General features: G+C 39.0%; 1 protein-coding gene across 4 annotated transcripts in view; it reads right to left on the bottom strand.

The window, feature by feature from the left end:
• The window catches only part of PCGF5 (polycomb group ring finger 5), a 65,478-nt gene extending 48,998 nt beyond the window's left edge, over window positions 1-16,480 (bottom strand). For 2 of the 4 annotated variants that reach the window (XM_083865886.1, XM_083865890.1), the window contains exons 1-3: window positions 16,410-16,480; window positions 6,664-6,774; window positions 1,554-1,625 (exon numbers count right to left, since the gene is read on the bottom strand). The gene's annotated coding sequence lies outside the window, so the exon portion shown is untranslated. Of the gene's footprint in view, window positions 1-1,553; window positions 1,626-6,663; window positions 6,775-6,980; window positions 7,051-16,409 lie in introns of those variants that run through there. The other 2 variants (XM_083865887.1, XM_083865889.1) reach the window with 2 other exon arrangements.
• Window positions 16,481-16,710: the final 230 nt, after the last annotated feature.

Raw genomic sequence — 16,710 nt, 5'->3', positions numbered from 1 at the left:
TTTAAATTAGGTTTTAAGCAAGACCAAATGATCACTTAAGATGGCAAAGATTCAGACCCATCAACTCATCTTTCTTTTTCACATTAACAAACATCTCATGAACATGAATACTGCTGTTTACACTGCCTAATCCCACACAATACCACCATGACTTCCTGAAACAAGTCATCTTTATGTCTCTATGATGTATTTAAATGTACTTTTACCTCTGCTGTGATGAAGAGATTGTTTGTTAATACACATCTAGAGCTGATATAGTGTTTTACAGCTATGCATGACTTATTAAAATGGAAATAATGCAGTTACACTCATTTACAAAGCAGCAGTTAATATTAATAATCACTAAAACAGAAATACTGTCTCATTTTATGTTTGTAATTAACTGAAAGTATTTTTGGTTGGAAATAGAAGAATGCTGTTACAGATTCACTCTGCAGTGAGGTTTAAATATAATATTTCCATCATTGCACTGTTTGCAGCATGGTTAGAAATGTGCTTGTAAACTACTCCCATTCCACACATGCCCAAGTACCACAATCTTCCAATAACCAGAGGTGAAGGCAACAAACAAAGGATACCACCAATGTCCAGAGTGCATTGATAACTGGGAGAACAAAGTGTCACTCTTTCTAACTCCTGCAATTCTTACATGAGAAAATTCCAGTGCATTATCTAATCCAAGTGTGCTGGAAGCCTGTGGAATATTCAGAACTGAAATGGTCTCTGGTCTCCTGCTCTGTTGTACCTCTCAGTCCTAAAGCCACAAAGATGGCATTATAGTCCCAAGGGTGTTTTGTTAGGTTTGCTCAGGTTATGATCACTGCACAGGCAGAAACTGCTCATTTGAGACTGCCAAATTTCTGTTCCTTTTCTAGTCCCTTCCTCACACCTCTCAAACCCAGGATGGTTAGACACTCTAAGAACCTTCTATTCTGTCTAAAGTACTTCCAATACTTCATAAGCACTCATAAGCAAACTCTCTACTTCACAGTGGAGTCAGTGACTCACTTCACTAGCATGCGAGCAGAGATGAGGAAAGAATAAAAAGTTTTCACACAATATTCAAACATTGTTATGTAAAGAAAACTACTCACATGAGGAACACTAGACTGCTTACATCCCTATGGACTCTGTGTCAACAAAAATAACAGTAACCTTTTTTCTCTCTATTCCCAAAACAGCACTGGGAGTAAACCTGCAAAATTCAGTAGATTCCAGCAAAAAAATCAGTTCCACCCGAGACTAATGCCAAATATGATGTTTCAGATCTCATTTCTTTAAAAAAGGAATGCGTTATGTTAGACAGGAGTAGGCAGGAACAGAAGACATTTAGTCAAAACATCCAAAAGGCTCCTGCACAAGAAAACTGATACTCTAGTTAGAGAAAGTTGAGGATTATGTAATGCACACAACTGTATAAGTAGTCTGTTTTCTGCAGTAAAAGGAAGGAAACAGACTACTTACTGACCTAAATACAAGCATTTGTCCAAGACAAACATAAATTCTTATTTTTCAATTCTTGAGCAACTTCAATGGGACACACAAATACGTACCTTGAATATCTTTTATGTATGGATTTCCTTCTCAGTCCGAGTTAGAAATATTCATCTCCTGCACCGTGTGACCTATGAAATGTGTTTAAAAGCACCAAGGTTATCTACAAAATACTGTGTTCCTCCTTCCTGAAAAATGTTTTGTTATTCAGATGCTCTCCATGGCTTTTTATAGCTTAAGTCTCCAATGTTTTCTAAGTCCTCCTGCTAAACAACTGTACTGGGCCTGGCTAGAACAGAATTAACTTTCTTCCCAGCAGCTTACATGGTCTTTTAGTTACCTGCCTAAAATAGTGCTGACAGCACACTAAGGTTCTACCTGTTGCTGAGCAGTGCTTAGCCAGCACCAAGGACTTCTCTCTTTCTCACTCCCACCACAGTGAAGACTGTGGGGGGGCAATACACTGGGAGAGGATGCAACCAGGCAGATGATCTGAGCTAACCAAGGAGATATTCCATGCCATGTAACACCACATTCAGCCATAATAACACAGGGGTGTAGGGATTTTAGCTGCCATTTCCTTGGAACTGGCTATTCATCAGTCTTCCTGCAGGATGTGGACAGTGATTGCCTTTGCCCTACTTGTTTTCTTTCCCTTCTCTCAGCTTTTATTTATCCTTCACTTTATAAAGTTTTAAACTTTTTTTTTTTTTACCTCAGCCCTCAAATTTTCTTACTTATTCTCTTCCCTCATCTCACAGGGGCATGAAGTGAGTGAGTGAGCAATGTGTGGTGCTTAGCTGCCCACTGGGCTTAACCCACAAAAATAACTTAATAAACAAAATTAGCGATTTCCCACCTTTCTGTTGTGCTGCCTGGTGATGTATGAGTAGGTACTGGGGGTTTATGCACACTTGTGACTAAGCCTGTATTTGTGTTACAAGCAGATATAGGCTGTCCCATTTCTCCATGGCCAGATGCAGATGTGCATGGTATGACACGAGGGGTGGAAAGAATGCAGGAGTGGGCTAGGTGCCAGATGAAGCGCTTACCCAGCCAGCATCCAGCTCAGTTTCTAGTTTGCCTATAGTTTGTCAATTACTATAATCAGAATAATTTTGAGTAACACTATACCTTGATTATGAGTTGTCAACATAAATGCTTTCAATGCAATTGCCCCAAACTAAACACAAAAGTTCTATGAAAACATAGCCATGTACTGCACATGCTTCTCAGCTGGGGAGAAGATGTGTGAAAAGATTGTGACAGATGTTAGGGACATTGTTTACTATGCTGCTGGAAGATGTTTCATTTATATGGTAATAAATACATTATAAGAAGCCATACAGATTTACAGCATAATCTCAGACAGATATTTATGTCAAGTCAATAAATATTTTTATGACTTAGAATATACTAGATACAAATGATAGTATTTTTGGGTGTCATCACACTAACTACTTTTTGCTTTTACTGCATTCATAGAAAGGTACCATTTGTATTACTGAATATTCTTAATGTCCTTTCACTGAGCACTAAAATGCTGTATTACATCAAAAATAAAAACACTTAGCATTAAATTTTCATACATAAATTTTATGGGTAAAATAGAAATCAAATGTACAGAGTCTAAGTTAGAAGTCATTGCAAGCAATTTTCCCTATTGACTTTAAGGGGATTTGAATCTGTGGCTTTTGACTCTTAAAATAAACACTACATCACTGTCACATATGAAAAATATTATAAATAGTGAAGAACTAGTTTAATCTACTTCTTAGAGCAAACTGAGAATCTCCTAAAGGGGCTTAAAGATTACTGTACTCCTGAAGCAAAGCTCTATCTTGCATACCCCTGAAATATTGTACAAAGATGGCTTAAAGAATGTGGTTATTAACAGGGATATTTATTGATCATAACAAAATATTTATTTTCTGTCACTGGTATGAAAAAAAATTGCCACAATGAAGAGGAGCCTTAAAGATAGGAATCCTGAGTTCTTAAGCATATCTTATGGTTCCTAAGCATATCTTAGTTTTATTTACACAACATACAGCCCTGTGCTACTTAAGGGAAGCTGGGCATACAATTCCACATAATGTTTATTTTTTCTAACCTTATTTTAAAAATAAATATGAGCCACTCAATCGAGTCTGACTTTCTTCTTTCTGAAAGAATTCTGGAAGGCTGATCTTGGACCATTCTGCACCTTAGCTAGTTTGTTTTTATTAATGGTTAAAACAACACATCTTTTTTAGGTTTATTTTTAAAGAACATAAAAATATAAATGGAGAAGGGTTTAATACAGAACAAACAGGGAACAGTATTTTTACAGAAAACTTAATGGCTAAGCAGATGTCTAACCTACTTTGAGACCAACATGTTATGCAAATACAGTACACAGCTCTCCCTTGTATCCCAGGGCTATCTTTTGCAGGACTAGCTGTTACTTTACTTTCCACATACTTTTTGAATACTACTCATCGAAAAAGAAGATAAAAGAGCATTTAAAGTTTAAATAGTCAGGTATTTTACAAGGGAGCCTATCATGCCTTTATAAAATGCTGACAAACCACATTAGATGTGCTGTACTCAAAAATGTCTCACCTGATTAATGCCATCCTGCTGTCTTTTTGTTATAGATGTCCCTCTGTTCTGCTTTTTCTGAATTAGCAATGTGAATTCTGGAGAATTTCAGGTAATTGCATAAAGAAATCTCTGCCAGGACTGTGTGCAATTAAACTTCCAAAAGTTACAGCAAAGATTGACTGCAGAACCTTTACTGTAATACATATCAAGTAAAAATAAAGCCAATCATCTAATCTGAGTTGCCTAAAAATATTCATTTTCTCCTGAAGTATAACAGATTATTTTGACTAAAGCATCCTTCTTAATTTTCTGTTGTAAAGAGTGATCTACAAAAGTCATTACTAGTTTCAAATGTTTTAAAAAAAATCAAAAATACTTAATAGTAGTCTGAATTAGTCTGTTTTTTATTACTTCATTTGCTAAGATACAGTAATTTGATTTTCTTTTAATCAGCTAGACAGAATAAGACAATTCTGGTTTTGAATACAACTTACTTTATCTCAAATGTTTCCATTTAGTTTATGAAAGATAATATCAAGAGATGGCTTGATTACAGTCTGGAAGTGCCACCTTAGCTTTACTTTTACTAAGCTGTGCCCCTAGCCATTCATGATAAAGCATCTGTGCCAAGAACTCCATCCTTCTTTTAGGTTTTCTCTATACAACTTTCAAGTTTTCTGCCTCCTTCTTGGCATGCAATTGCCAGAATCAAGTTCAGAACGAGTGGTGATCACAGCATTAACAACCACTGAAGCAATGTAATTCAACAACTGCTTGATATTCCCTTGCCCATTCATCTAAGACTACCTTCATTCTTTTGTCTCCCCTTGACACTGGCAGCTGATTATACCATGACCCTTCAAAACTCCTTTAGAAGTCTGTGCTTTGTAAAGGGAAGAATGAGGCACTCTGTAAATAGAACCTATAAATAGTTTCTACATAGTGATTTCTCTTTTGCTATCTATCCTATTCTCCTATTTTATTATCTTAGATCTTAGCTCTGGAATATGCACATGGAAGCGTATAAGACTTCTATTTGAACTCATCTAATGTCAGGGAGCTTAATTACATTTATATGGAATGTATCAATTTTAGAAATACTCCCATGTGATATTTTCTGCTGTTTCCCTCATGAACAACTGAACACTGCAGACTTATTTCTGCAATTTTAAGTGTGAAAGGAGTTGGTAGGACATGAATGCTTAGCCTTCCCCATTTACATTTGTTTTGCTTCCATCTCCTTTATGATGCTTTTTTGATTAATAATTAAGCTGACTCTAACGTTTGAATCAAATGTGTATTGTAGACAAATCATGATTATATTACTGTAAGAAAAGTGCCAGAATATGTCTCCATTTCATTTTAACCAAAGCATCGGTCATTACTCAAGGGTTTGTGCAAGCTTGTTAAACCAATATTTTCATGAGTTTCTCTTCTCCCTGCTCCCTCTTCTTTCTTCTGGCTGCCCTGAACACAGAACTAACAAACTTCTGGTAGCAGCACTTAACACCAGCTGAAGTTGGCACTTAGAAACAGTGAGATCGTGGCTTGAATTGCAGTGCAGTGGGTACTAACAGGTGTTTTTATGAAAGAGCACCCAGGATATGGGCCTGGAAAACATACATAGAGACTTTCCAGCCTTCTCTCTTGCAATTTCAAAGACAAAGGTTTTGAAAATTTACCAGAAAGTTCACCTATGTAAGATTAAAAATAATCAAGCCATTTCTCTGGGATGAGGTGACTGATTGCAGTCAGTAAATTTCTGGCCTGACGAGATATCCTGGAGATAATTAAGAGTTAAAAAAAAATAAAATAAATGGAATTGTAGTGCTACAGAAGTGAAAAAAGAGCAATTAAGGTTTTCTAAATTTAAATAAAATTTATTGGGTTTTAACCATATGATTTTAAATGAAAGACCCTTTTTCTTGCTTTGTGCAAATTTGCAGCTTTAAATTTAGAACTTCTGTAATAAGTATAAAGGATTCAAATTGTGGGCCCTTAAATTAGCAGGTACGCTTGCTAGTGCCTTCAGTGAAAATAGTCAGAAATATACCAAAGTATTTTCTAGGGGAATAATGATACAGCATTATTTAAATGTGTGCAATATTTCAACCATTTCAGCGTGAAAAAAATGAACTGTCTTTTGATGTTATATTGCGGAGATTGAAGAATGCATCTCAAGTAGTATTTACAAATGGTTTTCCTTCCTACATCTTAAGGAAGAAAAAAAAATAAATCATACTCAGAACATTTTTAACAGTGACAAAAAATCAAGCACTAGAAAGTTCACCTGACTTTTTGACTACTTTCCATACTAAAAAAAAAAAAAAGTTTTCTTACATATAGGACACTTCATTTGGTTAAAGGATGAAATATATCTTAGTGGATACCATGTACAACAGAGTAGGAGCTAAGCTAGTCAGAACCCATTTAAATATAGTTTTCCTAGTAAAAAGTAATCTTTGCCTGGCCTGCACAGACTCAGTGGAACTATTTTACATGCTATAATCTATGCTAAGTGAGGTTTGTCTTCCAGAGCAGACAGTGACCTGAATTCCAAGGAAAATATTTAGAATTTCATACCAGAACTTGAACTCTAGATTCTTCTCAACAATTCTTCTGAGATTTCTTTTCAGCATACACAGGTTTCTTCTTATTCCAAAATTTATCTTCTACTTGGATTTCGATCAGATTCTTGTGTTTATGAAATAAGAAGGAACATGCAAAGAAAAGAAAAAGAGATAATGAAGAAATAAATCTCTGAATATGAAGCCTTGCTAACTCAGAAGTCTTGCAGAGAAAAGCACAAGCATGAGACCTAAAAACCAAATGACTGTAAGCATATGCTTACATAGACAGCAACTCCAGCCCCCACCCCCATGAAAATATTTAGCACCTACTTGCTTACAGGAATACAACTCTGAAGAAGATTCTTAGTCATTAAGTCCAGTAATGTCTGGTGCAGGTAATTGCAAAGCAGTTCACTCCTGCAGGGACATCCTAACTATGAAGGTATGCTGTGAAGATCTGATCTTTCCTCTAGAGAAGGAACACAGCCTGACCACCTCCTCCTGCATCTGTGCATGTTCTGAACAATAAATAAAAGCGCAAATTGTAAAAGAGGTTTTTTCCTATGTTAGGATCACTCAAAAAAGTTCTGGAGTTCCTGGTCATATTACACTGATTAATTTTGGTACATAGTGAGACAAGAGCAGCAACTGCACAGTCAGCAGTTGGATTTCCATGCCCTGTTTAACTTAAATGGAATCACTGCTTTCCTTGTATTTGGTATAGCTCCAGAGACTGAGGCCCTACAGAGCTGGTGACTTCCAAGGGAACACTGCTCATGGTAACATGATGATTTCAATGAGCAATAATGGAGCATCAGGGTTTTTAGTTGCTATTGAAAACCTGTGCAGCCCACAAAATACTTAGGAAAAAAGTGGTCAGAAAGAAGTAACTATAGTTTAGCAGTTCAATTAGCCTGTGAGATCCAACTCTTCATCTAACATCACTGTCCAGTATCTGAAGGAATGGTCATAATCATTAATGCCAAAGTTCTATCACTCTTACAGCAACACCACACTGATCTGACCTATCTAACCTAAAAAGAGCTCCTGCAAAACAACCTTCTGAGGCTTTGCTCAATACAGGATGCTCAGCAATGTTTACGTTTTTCTTAATGGTGGCAAAAAACAGGAATCAACATTTAACTGTCAATTGCCACTTCCAAGGAATGTGAGGGTTTATTGCTGTGAACAATATGAAGTCCACCTACTCCAATAAGCATGATCAATAACATTCCACTCACTGATGTATAAGAGAAGGCTCTGCATTGTCCAGGTTCATAGGGCTTCTTTCTATTTCTTCTTATTGCAGGCTTCTCTCTATCGTCCTAAACTTACCCTAGTTCTTCCCTAAACTCTGCCTTTCTTCATGCAAATTCCATATTCAGAACTCATCCATAGGATCACTATCACAGCTTCTCAAATAACACTTTCTTTGTTTTAATAAAGTATTTTTAATTAATCTTTTTTGTTTTAATGACAAGAAAAGTTCCAAGATGGTTCTGCTAGCAGCAAGATGTGTCTGTGTTGGAAGCTGACTAGAAACCATATTCTAGTCAAGGTTCTGTTCAGGGTAACACCTAATGGTGTTACCATGGCACTGAGCCACAGCTAATATACTCTGTTGTTATATTACACTAAACATTAGCAGATATCTTCTTAGTTTCTTCAAGCTCAGGCAGCAGGAGCTTACATCTGCTTAAAAATTACACAGATGCACCTCAATGCATAATTCCTTTAAGAAATAAAATAGCACTTTGTACTTCCAAGGAGCACACCCAAGCACATTACAGAAAAAATATACCTGTATGACTAATGTCTCTCTCTGAACTGCGTTTGTCCATTATATTCCTTTGTTTAAGTACTCAACCTTTAGACAAAATGAATCTCTTATAAATCTCCATGAAGCCAAACTCAACAGAATTCCATACCTAAATGGGGCCTGCTGAGATCATTATAACTTCAGTAAAAATTACAGACTTCAAAAGAATTGCAGGAAAAAAAATCTGTGCCTTTGCACATACGTGAACTGCAGCACTGGTTTTAATATTATATTTACTATCAAACAAATGAGTATAAAAGATAGTTATGCCTTTTTTTAGTATTTTACTCCCAGGTGCTTGATTATTCTCACACAGTTATACCCACTCATTCCTCCAGTATTTCAGTGCTCCCCAAATAGTAATAAAAGAATCTTCTCCACAACCAATTCAACAAGACAACACTGTAAGCCATAATTTCCAGATACAGAAAAGGGAGACATAGAAGTCTAGGTCAAAACTGTTTCAAGGACTCTTTATTTCCAAACACCTGATGTTCAAAGGTTCAACTTTTCAGGACACTCAGGACTCAGAAAACAGCTCTGTTTCACACAGTTTTGATTGTACTGGCGATGTCAAAACAAGGGCAAATTTGGCTACATGTGTCTCACAACTGTTAAAAACGAAATGCCATCTGTGAACCCCTGACCTATATTACCTACCCAGCAAAGAAATCATAATTTAGTATCCAAGACAGGCAGATTCTAGTCCTCCAAGGTAATATCCTTTCTCCTCCTGCAGCATTCCTCTGTGCCCATTCTACACTGGCCTGCAGGTGCTAAGGGGGTGCTGGGGGAAAGCCTTTTAAGAACAGAGCACTACAATGGATAAACCATTGGTCACACCAACAACCTAAAATAAGAAACGTCCTAACATTTTGGTCCTTTAGCTATATTAGAAGAGTTTAATTTTTATACTTAACATTCCCAAAATACAGGAATTCTACTGCTGAGTTACTGTGGCTCCATGCAGCCTAAGCTGTCAGCAGTATGACTTCTGCACCTGTCAAACAGACTTCACCTTTGTGAATAAACAGAATCAATACCAAGCCAGAAAGCACTGAAGTGAAGAGAGGTTCTTTGCTTGTTCCCTGTGCTGCTCAAGGAGGAACAATGAAAAGAAAAGTTCTACTCAATGACTTGGCTGCAGATACTGTCTTTGGAAAATGTCACAGGCAAACTCTCACCAACCTCACCTAAGAACATATATAAACTTAGATTATTTTTTTCAAAGGCTTATACTTAGATCAAACACTTCTATTTTCACAAGAACAGGAAAAAATACATTTATGATACAAGGGCAATAATTAAATCAAATTTGAGGTCCTGGCTTAATAAAAATGTTACCAAAACCATTCTTACACTGGGCAAAGTGACAACTTCTCCCTAATCTTGTTCTTGGAATTATTTAATTACTGACAATTTTATAAGCAATTCAAGGCAAGGTCTATGGTAACTTAAGTAAGTACAAGGAATACTTGTGGTTACTCTGTCTTACAGGCATGTTCAATACTGGCATAAAGTCAAGTGGATAAACTGAAGCTTAAGTTACAGCAGTTTTCATCAGCTAAAGCTAATGTTTCAAACTATTTGTATTTTTATGGATTCCTCCTTTGATTCATGAGAGTCAAGACACTTTGAAAACATACAGTAAAAACTATGTGGTAAGTAGCTACCATTCCTTTTAAGAAATTTCAGTCAGTATATTGCCTGTCAGTGTTATCTCGTATTAGCCACCCACTCCAAAAGATGGAAACTAAATCCAACAGTCAAATGTTTGGCAGATGTTTGCAAATGTTCTTTATATATCAGATTTGCTTGAGAAATCTATGTATAAGACAGCTAGATGGGAGGAGTGGGGAGGGTTTTCTTCTGCCGAGAAAGAATTCAGATGCAGAATTTGTATCTCATAGCCCAGAAACACAGAACACCAAACTTGCTCCAGCAGTCCTTGTGCCTGTGACCTAAACACACTGCTAGTGCAGCAGCCTAGCAAGCCTCCAAGAAAGGAACACAAGAGACTACCTTCAGTAAATATTAGAAAACTGTTTTCTTCATGTATGCTGTTCTATTTATGCTATTCTGCCAATGTTACGTACATATTAGCAAGACTTCCAGTGCCAGAATTAATCTCCTACTTCTTAGTCCTGATCACCAAGTCAAATGTGGAAATGAGGGTTCACAGATCTTCTGGATATCAAAAATAATAGACTTAACTGGAGATACTGTCTCTAGTGTGTGGTGACACTCCAGCTAAAGCCTTCACTGTTCTGGTGGGAATGATCTGTTTTCTTTCTGCCCAGGACAGAGAACTACCTCAGAACTTCTACCCATACTAATATCCCCTTTGTTTTATAGGTGATAACCACACTTTTCATCAAATTAGCTATTTAATTGCCGTAACTTAAATAAACTTACAGCAACTCTTCCAAATTTGACCTAAACCTATGGTTAGATGAACAGCAGAGCTGATCTAATGGACCAGTTGTAGCAAAAAGAAGGGAAGCATCACTCTGGAGCTCGTCGATCCATCTCTGAGTCCATTTAATACTCCAGAGCAGCAGAAAACTTTTTCCTAGTTTCTTGGTGGTTTAGTCAAACCTAATTTATTTAGGGGTTTAATGACTGCCAGGGCTCAGAGATCATAAGCCATAGCAGCAGCACTTCCTTTGTTCTAAGCAGTGGCTGTGGATGTCTTCTGGAACTGCAACCCTAGTTCATTGTTTGCTGCTATTGTTCAAAACCTGAAGAAGGGCTTGTATGCCCAACAGTTTGTGGGGTTTTCCCTGTTGTAGCAGTGGATGTACCAAGAGCTATTACACCTTGAGAAGCCAGATGACAAAGTAAAGCTCCTCTGTTACAAGTCTCACTGGTTTCACCCATTTTCACAATACATAAACTGAAAGAGCTTTTCCGCAATTAATGGTAATTTTGAATTGGAGGCTAATCCCCTGTAAATGTACATTTTAAATTTTCAGCAATGAATACACAAGAGTTACACATCAACAGTAGATTTTAAACGCTAGCCTGTGTGAGGCACCAACTGCCACTGAGTACATTATTTCAAGTAAATCTATTTGCATTCTCTGATCACTATCCACACGAAAAACCCCCCTCTTGTACTCTTGGTAAATATGAATTTGGGATGAAAGCATAAAAATTTACTTTATCTATGATATATTAAAAGAGTTAAGATGGAAAGCTGAAAAATATTGGTTTGATTAAGCAGCTCTTCAAAATCACTTTGTAAGCAGGGAAATTCTACAGCCAGAATCAACTAAGAATACTTACTCAAAATATCATTTATATCATATAAAGGATCTTTTGTCTCTGCAGCTAGTGATGATGATTCTTCAAAAGAGTAAACAACAATTTTATAAAACCATGAAAGAAAGAAACATCTTTAACTTCATTCAATACATATATTGGCAATTTAAGAGATGATCTTTCATCTAAAAGGAGAACTGTGATGTCATTATGAAATTAATCAAGAGTCTTGTTTCTTACATATTCCATTATTGTTCTTAAGGAAGGAAATAAATATAATTACACTTGCTTTAATCAGTAGTAACACTTCTCTAAGAATCACTCAAGGCTTTTTTCTTGATCAACTACTTTTTTTGTGGCAGAAAGAATTTCTCTCTCTGTCTGATCTGATTAGTAGTAACCAGCACTGAAATCAATCTCCAGAATATTTAAATTTTGGATTCCCTTACTTTAAGGTGCTTTGTTTATAAACAAAGCCTTTAATAGATGTAACACAATGCAAAAAGTCAGACTGAATTACAAGGGGTTCCCCAAGAGCTTGTACTTCAAAAATTAAGCTACAACAACAGGTGAACAAAACAAGTGCATAGGTTTGAAAGATTTGAAAGATGGGAATAACAAACTGGATGTGAGCGATTTTACAGCAATTTCAAACTAGGACTCTCCCTGCTGGTATCAGATTGGTCTTACAGATTCAGTTGACAGAAAATAATTCTGAAACACTGCCATCAATATCATGGATGTAATGAAAATCATAGCCATGAATCAGGAGAATATCACTGTTCACCATTTAGGTCTCACTGCTATTCCTTGCTACATCTCCACTGGTACGTTGTGTGTGGGAAGGGCTCTTTATGGTAAGAATTACTGTGGAACACAAAGTGGTTTTCCTCCTTGTGGAAGAACCTAGCCTGAAGCTGAGCAAAGAGGCCACCAAAGGCATCCCCTGTTTGCAGTGTGGGTATCTGTTCTTCAGCACTCACTGCTCCATCTCCATTTGTGCCCTCTGAAACAATGAGCACCAACTCAACTGCCAGTGAAGACTCAGTGTGGGCAGGCAGTTCTTGAGCCACCACAGCAACTTGGGGCTCTCTGTGATGCACCAGCCAGTGACACAACAGTATCTCAAGGCAGTGAAACTCCTCTCAATAACTGTTATTCTCACGTTTTACCTCTTCTGAGAAAGTAAGTTTTCTTGTCTTTTCCTGGTCAGATCTTTTATGAAAATAGGAGTATTATGGCAAATTAGCAGGCTACTTTCTTAATTCCTTTCAAATCTCCAAACATACATAAATTCTTCCACTACAGGAAAGAAATGACCAATGCACAGTAGTTAGTAAATGAACAGTTTTATCAGCTGTTAGGAAAGCTACTGACATATGCATGATTTTCACTATTAATAATTGAATAAATGGTTTCAGCCTTAGGTAACCAGCCAAAATTATTTCTTTCACATGTGAGAACTAAGAGTGACAGCTATTGAGACCATAGAGCTCAAGTAACACTACATATCTTTCATTCCAGAAGTAGCCCACACTTGAAAGTGAACAGTTTTTGTTTTCTAAGCAATAATCAAGACAAGGACAGCAACACTTCTATTTCCCATGGAAACAAACACACACTGAGACAGACACTGTCTTGTCAGGGCCCAATGGACCTGGCTGCCAGTGCTACACCTGCTCTGCTCATTACGGGCTTCAGTCTCAGCGCCTGTCAAGCTGTTACTTTTCATGGCACTGCATCTACTGGAAACATTTAAAGATAAAAACACAATAACCAGGAAAATAAGCTTCATTCTAAGGCACTACCCATCGTCACTCAAAAGAAGTAGCTGCAACACTGATATAGAATCAACTTTGTTTCTTAATCTTTCAAATACTGAGTCTAATAATAGAAATAAAACTTTTTACCAGACAACTGCAACAAATGTTTTTTAACTGCAGATTTCGGCAACAACCAACCTCAAGCTAAGGTGTACTTGGTGCAAAGTTTTCAATAGTTGAAGAAAGGATTCCCCTTTTCAACACCAGCAGCATGTCTTTCTACAGGAAAAGATCAGAACTTTGCTTGGGACTATTGCACTTTTCTAAAAGCCAAAACTGCAAAAATGAACTAATATTTTGGGTTGGTTTTTTTCTCACTGGGATGTTCTAACTGAGATAGCTGGAAGAACATATGAAGATGCTGTTGGCATCAGTCTTTCAAAGCACAGAAAGAATATAGCTTAATATCTTTTTTCTTAATAAAAGGCAGTATAAATTTTGATATAGATATAGGTCAATAGGTCATGCCAAGAACAATTCCTACATATCCCAAACAAAGCAAAAATCAACATACAAAGCTCAGACACTTCACTTTTATCTGCAGTGCCCTCTACTTTTCTCTAAGTTCTTCTGTGCACCCCACAGTAATTTGCTTATCAATCCCAAAAATGGAGCTGCACAGGAGCAACTTTAAACCAATACATTTTATCTCACTTTACTTTGCATAGTCTCCAGGCTTAGAAGTGAAACTTAGACTTTTCATTTCCACTTTAAATCCTAGAGTGTTCATAGAGCAGGGAAAACCAGCTAGAGCAGAGTTGTAAGTCCACTTTCAGTATTATTTCCTTTACTGCTTTCAGCTGAGGTATGGGCACATAATGCCACCCACACTGTATATTTTGATCTTCTTTTTAAGGAAATTCAATAAATAAGGATGAATGCTATTTGATTGTTGAATGAAATGCACAAATACAACAGTATTTTCCTGTTTGTTAACTTGACCACCCACCCTAAGAGATTCTCTATTACAATCTTTTCACTGTCAAGTGCAGTCTTAACTTGGTTAAGAATTTCTGATATTGAGATGTTAAAAGCTCAATGAACCCTGAAGTGATACAATTTCCCCACATTTAGCTGCTCTAATCCTCTAATTAATACTATGAGGTGCCAGTGCATAGTTCTAGACAAACAAATATGATAACATGTCCTTTCACCCAACAGTGACAAACACCCAAAGCAATCCTTTCTGTTCCCACGTGGAGAATGACAAGAAGTACAAAATACAGGCACTGCAATAAGGGATACCTGATGCCACAGGAAAAGAAAAATGTGTCCCAAAACCATGGAGGACTAAAAATCCACTTTGGAAGCAAGTTGGAGTTGAAAGGACAAGTATATATAGAATCCAGACTCTATCCCATTTAAAACACTAATAGGCAAGAGGACCAGGAAGAGAAGTCTATCAAGGTACAACTCTAACATGTTTATTAAGTCAACTGGCTTAGCTTTTAAAAAAACATATTTATGTATTTTTTTACTTCAACAGAGACAATTTTTGCTTAACAAAACTAAGCAAAACAAAATCCAGATTAAAAGCATCTGGGATCTGTCTCTGGCTTCAGGGTACAGACACAGTGCAATGCTACTTTTTAGGTATTATTGTTTAAATTTTATTTTAAATTAATACACTTTGAATAACACAATTACCTAATTCTTACATTTTACATCCCCGTTTCGACTACTTGGCTAAAATAATGGGTAACAAGTCGATAACTGAAAGAGGTTACCATGTAACCACTGAGGCAGAAAAACTGCAATTGAATGGTGCAAAACTTTCACAGTTCACAAACCAGCCGCAGGAAACCTGCTAGGTTTCTGAGCACTGTCTGCACTTCTGACATCCCATTGCGTGTCAGAAACTGACACCAACCTTTCACTATCTACGGCACCAACCATGCTCCCTCAGTTGTGTGTGTGTGTATGCGAGATGATTCACTTGCTTTTATTTCAGGGAACTGATGATTCATTCAATCGTCTCCAGATCATATTAACGTACTAAATATGCACATAAAGGAAGCAAAAAATCAAGTTCTTAAACTTTTTTTTTTATGCTCAAACGTTTATTTTTTTTTATCTTTGAGAGAGAATAGAAGCAAATCAAACATGGGAGACGAAGCAGGACAGGTTAGGTTTGTGCTCAAAGGCGAGGTTTGGGGAACACACCCAACCCACGTGTAAAAGGAGCAGCCGTGTTCCAGCGGCGGGATGGGAGGGGAGGGAGCTCCGGTCCCCTCCGGTCCCCTCCGGGCCGGGGCTGTTCCTGTGTCCCGGTCCCTGGAGCGGGCAAGGCGCGGAGCACCGGTGCGTTCCCCCCTCCGCCACACCGACGGCTTGTGCCTCTCCTCCTCCGGTGACATCTTACATAATGAGCCGAGCTAATCGCGCCGGAAGCCAGCCAAACCGCCACGGAGCATCAGCGGGGAGAACTCCCCGCGGGAGGAGATGCCGGGACCGGCACCCGCTTTCCTCGCTCTCCGCCCGCCCCGGCGCCTTGCTAGAAAAATCCCGGCCGGGGCGGCAGCGGCTCCCGCACAGCCGCCAGCCGCGGAGCCCTCCTCGCTCGTCCCCCGTCTGTCTCCCCGGGGAGCCGCGAGCATCGCCACCGGCACCGGCCCCTCCCGAGCGCCTTCCCCGGCCCCGCCGCCCTGCCCTGCCCTGCCCGGCCGCCGCCGCCTCCCTCCCTCCTCAGCGCCGAATTGGAGGAGAAAGTTACTCGGCGGCGGCCCGGCGTCCGCCGCCGCCGCAGTTCAAGAGCAATGTCACGTTCAACAACTTGTTATGACACATGATCCCCCCCCGCACGCATCCGCAGCTCGGCGCCGCCTGCCCGGCGGGCCCCGGCGGGCCCCTTACCTTCCCCTGCAGAGGCCACGGGCACCCGCGGGCCGTGTGTGCGGGAGTGGGTGCGTGTGGCAGCGCGGGCGGCGCCGGCTGGGCGGGCGGGCGGGGGAGGGGAGGGCGGCGGAGCGGCGGGAACGCGCCTCGCCGGACTTGTCGGCGGGCGGGGGCGGCTGCGGGGCGGCGCGGGGAGCGGCGCGGAGGGGAGAGCGCGGGGGGCGGAGGAGTTTCCCGGGGCTTGTTTACGCATTGCCGCCCGCCCGGTGCAGGCGCTGCACTCTCTGATTGGACACAAACTGGGGCACAGCGCGGCTCG

This window comes from Zosterops lateralis (genome assembly GCF_965231275.1).
Source record: "Zosterops lateralis genome assembly, chromosome: 8".
Taxonomy (NCBI): Eukaryota; Metazoa; Chordata; class Aves; order Passeriformes; family Zosteropidae; genus Zosterops; species Zosterops lateralis.
This window is presented reverse-complemented; position numbering and strand designations above follow the sequence as displayed.